This window comes from Ornithodoros turicata, chromosome 3 (genome assembly GCF_037126465.1).
Source record: "Ornithodoros turicata isolate Travis chromosome 3, ASM3712646v1, whole genome shotgun sequence".
NCBI classification, from domain to species: domain Eukaryota; kingdom Metazoa; phylum Arthropoda; class Arachnida; order Ixodida; family Argasidae; genus Ornithodoros; species Ornithodoros turicata.
This window is the reverse complement of record NC_088203.1, coordinates 46,108,937-46,114,724: the sequence shown is the minus strand read 5'-3', so window position 1 is coordinate 46,114,724 and position 5,788 is coordinate 46,108,937. Positions and strand designations below refer to the sequence as shown.

Genomic DNA, 5,788 nt, shown 5'->3' with positions numbered 1-5,788 from the left:
GCAGCTTCCAAATGCTCGTTAGAAGCGTGGGAAAGTAAGAGGTAGCCACTACAATAGTAGTGCTGCTAGCATAGTTTTCGCAATAAAATTTATTAACCGGAGGTGTCTTACCTGTCAAAGAATCCCAGAATCAGCAAAGCGAGGAAACGCTGGCGGCAAGGCATCGAAGAAGAGGTGTGACCAGTGCCGCGCCACCAGCATGTCTGGCCCCGTCGCATAGTTCACGTGACTCCGGTCCTCGACGCCGGTCCGGTGATCACTCCGAGCGCATAGAAACCACGGCAAAAATTTAGACAACACGAAATAGACTTCACGACGTCCCGATTCCTAGTCACGTGATAAACGTGTCTTCTACACGGCGTACGCGCCAAAAAAGCAAGACAATTTTTTATGGTATTTTCTTTTCTCCCGGGTCAAGTGGGCATCTGTCGTCTAAAACTTCGGCCTTGAGCGTGAATCTAAAAGACACGGCAGCTCTTGACGGCACGATAGAAGACCTATTTCTAAGAGTGTACAGTTAGAGAAATCACGCGTCGAATTTGGAGCAAAACCGCACGAGAGAGCATGTTCGCCATTTTTTATATCACACAGCGTGGCACCTGCGCGCCAAAATTTGTGCTCGGACTGCTGGCCTGTAGGCATACTAAAGCATAAAAAATTTCACTGCAGTACTTTTTAAGACTCGGGAGATATACGCGTGCAAACACGGCAAAACTAAAACACTCGAATTCAGGGCCGCATTTTCTGGATTTTTTGGCGCGAAAACTATTCCGTACAAATTATTCATTTTACCGCTATTGGTCATCATGTACGATGAGCTTATAAACATAAAAAAAAAAAGAATGAAAATCCAAGAGGTCGATGGGACCTCTTTGCCGGAACTGACACGAAATTCAAGGAAAATTGAAGCAAATAAAAGATGCACACCAGCATGAAGTTCAGCATAACTGACATTAAAAACAGCAACTGATGGTGTAAGGATGGTCACCTAGGCAGGCGTTAAGGATAAACTTGACCACCACACCACACCAAGCTGATATTACTTTAGCAGTTTTGAAACATGTCCTGTTCTTTTGTGGTTGGAGCTTCGCACTACAGACAGATGATCTGGCAAGGGAGCAGTGGTTTACCCAGACCCCGCTACACCCCCTAACAACCCCTCAAATGTTCAGTGACACCCCCCTAACTTTTTCACCAGTATACCTCGTACAAGGGGCGTCCTTGCGACTACAGCATTAGACACACCTCGGCAATGATATGTTAAGCTGTAATGACATAACTATAATAATGACCCTCCCCCCAGTTTTTTCGAACACCCCTCCATGCTTGGGATTCTGGATAAACCACTGCAAGGGAGAGTCACTATGTGGCATGATATCAGTGAAACGGCACATGGATGCTAGCGGAAAACGACTCACCTGCATTATAAGACTGAAAAGCGGATTCCGGAATACATCGGTTCAAAATCGGTACATTCAAAATCAGGTCGTCCAATCCACTTTTTCACGGCAGACGAGGGACCGCTCCACCATCACACCTCAAACCGCACGGGTGGTTAGTCTTGCTCTTAGCGGAACATACCAAGCACAACTTTCATACTCACGATATTTGCAAATGAGAAACGTGTGCGCAGACACATAGTAATAATATTCATTCATGTTCCGGCAATGCGTATTGAAAAAAATATATTTAAAAATCACAAAAAGCTGAATCTAGCCCTCTGCCACCACAATTTCAATTCCGAAACTACACACAGATTACACCCTGCCACATCGTTTCGACTGCGCAATGCACTTCACAGTACAACGTGCAACGACCGTTGCGACAACGTAACACAACGCAGGTGCATCCGCTTCCTGTCCTAGACGGATCATCGCCGGAGAGCTTGAGCATAGCCTTTGAATGGGGAATATTCACATCCGTATGGAACTTCCCTAGGACATCTGTCCAGAATGCGGACATGGATGATCGATTTGGGAATATTACGGGACACAATGTTCTGTCTGGGGTATTAGAATGAGACTCCAGAGATGATCCTAGGGACAAGAACTTGACACAAAAATGAGATAGTCTCAGGAGCACTATAGGATCATGTTCTTCTGCATGCAGCTATAGTGAATCTTCTTTCATGTCTCTCTTTTAAAAGCAAGCGGACCTTTACAGTAGAAACCAACTCTCTTTCCTTGCAGTTTTTCAACCTCGGCCACCAGCTTCTCATTTTCCGTTTCTCCTCATGGATTGTTTTCGATGCCGGCACCGACAACACAGATATGTACGACGACTGTCCTCATGACATCAATGGCGGACGGCGGGGACGTCCTCGGGATGTTACGGACTGGTCCCATGGTGGACATGCATGGTCCCAAAAGACTCCAGATGATGTCACCAGCTGATCCTCATGGAGTCCCAAGAGACACTGCTGGTACAACCACAGGATTGGTTCAGGTTGTCCTAGCGTGCTGCTCTATTTTGCTTCCTTTAAAGGTCAGATATGCCGATTTTGAAGTGCCGCAGAACTGAGCGATACTCGCGCTGTGTGTTCATTACCGAACACTGAATATGTGTGCGAAATATCTTGCTCCAACTGTTCGTAGTTTTTTAGAAAACAGTTTTTTTAGTTCCCACGCCCGGCCGTCAGACCGTCGGCAAACCCTGCGCTCGGGCGCACCGACGTTACTGCTCTCGGTTTATATGTCTTTGGCTTGGCATGGACTCTTGGCTTGGCTGCTTGGCTTCTTTCGTTTCCTCCTCTGTGCATCGTACATAAGCGAACAGCTGTTATGTTGTTGCTAAGCCGGAAACAAAGCATGTGAATGTTTTTTTGGCACAGCGTCGTTTGGAAAGTGCACTTCCTTGTTCTGACCTTGCCTTTTATGGGCTGGAGCGATATGATTCGCGAATATGCCACGGCGAAGTTGTCGAAGATGCGACGGTGCTACGCTGTTAGAACAATTCATCGGGGCATTCAAGTGTTACCTATTATAAGCTGCCAAAAGACCAAGCAGTGCGAAGCTCTTGGCTGACAGTGGTGCCTGCTAATTTCCACTGCAAGGATTTCGTCCACGAATGTTATCATAGGTTACGCGCGACTCCAGAGGCAATTTGGAATCTCGGCACGAAATCGTCTGATGAAAATCTGAGGTGCCCGACGCATAACATTTTGAACGTGCCACGGATGATCAAGGCAAAAAACGAGAGCAAAAAAAGGTAAGTCGAGGTCCAGATATAAAAAATAGCAAGCTTAATGAATCGATTGTGCAGCTGTCCTACTGCGCTTACTCTGATATAACCACGATTAACAACACAATAGTACTATTGATACTCTAACTTCTGAATTACCACAGGTGCATGCTGAAGGCGGAAATGAAGCATGATCTGGCTTGCATCTGGTCATGAAGAAATTGCTGACACGTTAGTTGCAGTCCACCTCCACCAACAGGTATGACAATGTGATGTTATAATTTGAGTATTCATCTATGTTCAACTTTTCATGTGCACTCGCATGCAGACATCTTGAGACCACTTTTAAATCTACCCTCAAAGTTACAACCTGTGCTTTCAGGGTGGAAAACAAAGGTCGCCATTCCGATTAGCTGCTATCTCCCAGTTCAAGCACTTTTGTGTCTGGACACTGGTTCCTGTGGATGGGGTGTTACAAGCTTCACTGTCTGATATAGAAGGTACGTTACATTAGTTCAGTTAATTTGTCTTTTGCACATTTTTGTTACTGTTAGCTGGATTACTGTTGGACATACAATCCTTTGACACACCGAAGCTGATGTCGCCTCTGATAACGTTTTAGAATTTTCAGTGTCATCAACGTCCATTGAGGAAGGTGCCTTTACTATCTGTGAATCTTTAACTGAAGCATAGCCCAGAATTCATGTTAACATTGTCTACTCTTATTAACTCACTGTCTGTTTTCTGAGAGCTAAGACAAGTGGAAACTATTTATTTGTCACTACTTCACACTGGATACTGGTGTGGTACTGGCTTGACATGTAAGCTAAAATACCTGGATTCTACAATAATTGTGTTCAACTTGGTGCATTACCGTGGGCAATGCCACATTCACTACATTTTTAGTGGATCCGGTGCACAAATACTGTGTGCATACTGCATACATACATACTGTTCGATAGGCAAAAATACCTGAGCAGTGCTCTGTAGTCTTTTTACCCAAAGTCCATACTCTTACTGCAAAGTCACAGTACGTAGAACAGCAATGTGCAGGTATGCTGCGATAGAGATTCACAACAAAAAGAAGACTGTTGAGCTCTAAATTTTAATGAGACGAGACTTTCGTGCACAAGGCTGCTCTTGTTAATGTCTAACATGAAGTTACAAAATCCCAGAATATATAAAACATGTTGTAATGTAGAGAGCGAGGGGTGGTACAGACATAAAGATAATTATATAATCATATATAATAAAATAAAAAGGGGGTACAATTCCCCCCTCAACTCAACTTGACAACTCAATAACTCTACTTATTCTCTACCTTACAACATGTCATATATTCTGGAATTTTGTAACTTGATGTTAGACATCAAGAAGTACAGCCTTCTGTGCAAAAGTATTCTTTCTGTTGTGCACAATCATTATACAGTAAATGCGACTATCCATTTCTTGTCATTAAATGCTTTTCCTTTCTTTCTTTCTTTTTTTCTGCAGTGATGAGCATCCATAAGGACACATGCCAGAAAGGGAGTCTCTTTGGGATGTCAAACCCTCATCACCTCATGAGGATACAATGGTTGACGAATGGTTCTCAAGCACATCGAAACTTCCAACAAATAATTCATGAAAAAGCCAGTCAGTGCTAGCACCAGGAATTGAACGTGGACCGTCCTGCTACCAGTCAGAGATGTTACATTTCAGGCGCTCATTGACTTTTGGTGAATTACTTGTTGACTTTGTCCCAAGGTGGAGCTCGCTACAGCTCATTTGCTATCTGTTAATGTTGTGGCGTGTGTTGCGTTTTTCTCTTTGTGTGTTCCAGACTCAGAACGGTTAATTTGGATCAGGTCAGGTACGTTTCATTTAGACATGGCAAACATAAAGTGGTGTTTCTCAACACAACTTAGCAGTGGTCTTCATGCATTACTGCTACGGCCATTAAGCGTGAATAGAAACCTGCACATTATCCATGATGTAAAACCCCAAGACTAGGGAACACGAAGGGACAGACACAAACATGTCCCTTTGTGTTCCCTAGTCTCGGGGTTTTACATATGCATCATCTTCACCAGCTCACTTGCTTGCAGCCATTTTTTCTGCACATTATGTCCACTCTACTTTTATCGTGTGCTATATAATCTTGTTGAAGTTCTGTCAAACAACCTGTAATGCTATAAAAAATTCAGTACACTGTTTGTGTGGGTTGAATGGTACCGCATGAATGCAGGAAGGAAACTGTCATGTTATGGCAAGTGTTTACGTATTGTACATTTAACTACTAATTTTATTGGTTAGCTTTCGCTGGCGTATCATGTCAAGCCATGTCATATTAATTTGGAACATGTTCTTAGTAGCCAGAGCAGCTGATACACAGAGAGAACATAGCCCGTGTGTGTTTGTCTTTTCCACCGCAGCCCTTGGGTTTCCTCCCTGATGGCTACACATGTCAGGGATAGGTTTCAGAACCGGTAGTTCCCGCCAAGTGTGAACTGCTTTTCAGGGGATCATCACGCTGGCAGATGAAACATATGGTTTAAATTATTTGCAGGACAGGAATTGCGCAGCTTCACACAAATACTACTACTACGACGTAAGAGTGGCTTCAAAT

The 5,788-nt window shown here is 43.8% G+C and overlaps 1 long non-coding RNA gene across 1 annotated transcript; it reads left to right on the top strand.

Moving 5' to 3' along the window:
- The first annotated feature begins 3,311 nt into the window (after positions 1–3,311).
- LOC135386994 (uncharacterized) lies at positions 3,312–5,292 on the top strand. Its single transcript, XR_010420768.1, has 3 exons — positions 3,312–3,439; positions 3,563–3,680; positions 4,675–5,292. It is a non-coding gene; the product is annotated as an uncharacterized LOC135386994 (long non-coding RNA).
- The last annotated feature ends 496 nt before the right edge of the window (positions 5,293–5,788 follow it).